Consider the following 1,113-nt stretch of genomic DNA (forward strand, 5'->3'; position numbering starts at 1 on the left):
GATAAATTCCTGGACACTTGCCTCCTGCCAAGCCTAAACAAGGAAGAAGCCAAAACCCTGAACAGACCCATAACAAGGTCTGAAGTTGAGGCAGCAATTAAGAGCTTACCACCCAAAAAAAGCCCAGGTCCAGATGGGTTCACAACTGAATTCTACCAGACATACAAAGGGGAGCTGGTATAATTTTTTCTGAAACTATTCCAAACAATACAAAAGAGGGAATTCTTCCCAAATCATTTTATGACACCAACATCATCCTGATTCCAAAACCCGGCACAGACTCAACAAGAAAAGAAAACTTTAGGCCAATATCCATGATCAACATAGATGCAAAAATCTTCAATAAAATCCTGACAAGCCAATTGCAACAGCACATCAAAAAGTTTATCCACCATGATCAAGTAGGCTTCATCCCGGGGATGTAAGGCTGGTTCAACATACACAAGTCTATAAACGTAATTCACCACATAAACAGAACCAAAGACAAAAACCACAGGATTATCTCAATTGATGCAGAGAAGGTCTTTGACAAAATTCAACAGCCCTTTTGCTAAAAACCCTCAATAAGCTAGGTATCGATGGAACGTATCTCAAAATAATAAAGGCTATTTATGACAAACGAACAACCAATATCATTTTGAATGGGCAAAAACTGGAAGCATTCCCCTTGAAATGTGGCACCAGACAAGAATGCCCTCTCTCACCACTGCTATTCAATATAGTATTAGAATTTCTAGCCAGAGCAATCAGGCAAGAAAAAGAAATAAAGGGCATTGAAATAGGAAAAGAGGAAGTCAAATTGTCTCTATTTGCAGACGACATGATTGTATATCTAGAAGACCCCATCGTCTCAGCCCCAAACCTCCTGAAACTGATAAGCAAGTTCAGCAAAGCCTCAGGATATAAAATCAATGTGCAAAAATCACGTACATTCCTATACACCAATAACAGACTTAAAGAGAGCCAAATCAAGAACAAACTTCCATTCACAATTGCCACAAAGAGAATAAAATACCTAGGAATACAACTAACAAGGAATGTAAAGGACCTCTACAAGGAGAACTACAAGCCACTGCTCAACGAAATAAGAGAGGACACAAACAGATGGAGAAA

This window comes from Cebus imitator, unplaced genomic scaffold (assembly GCF_001604975.1).
Source record: "Cebus imitator isolate Cc_AM_T3 unplaced genomic scaffold, Cebus_imitator-1.0 Scaffold772, whole genome shotgun sequence".
Taxonomy (NCBI): domain Eukaryota; kingdom Metazoa; phylum Chordata; class Mammalia; order Primates; family Cebidae; genus Cebus; species Cebus imitator.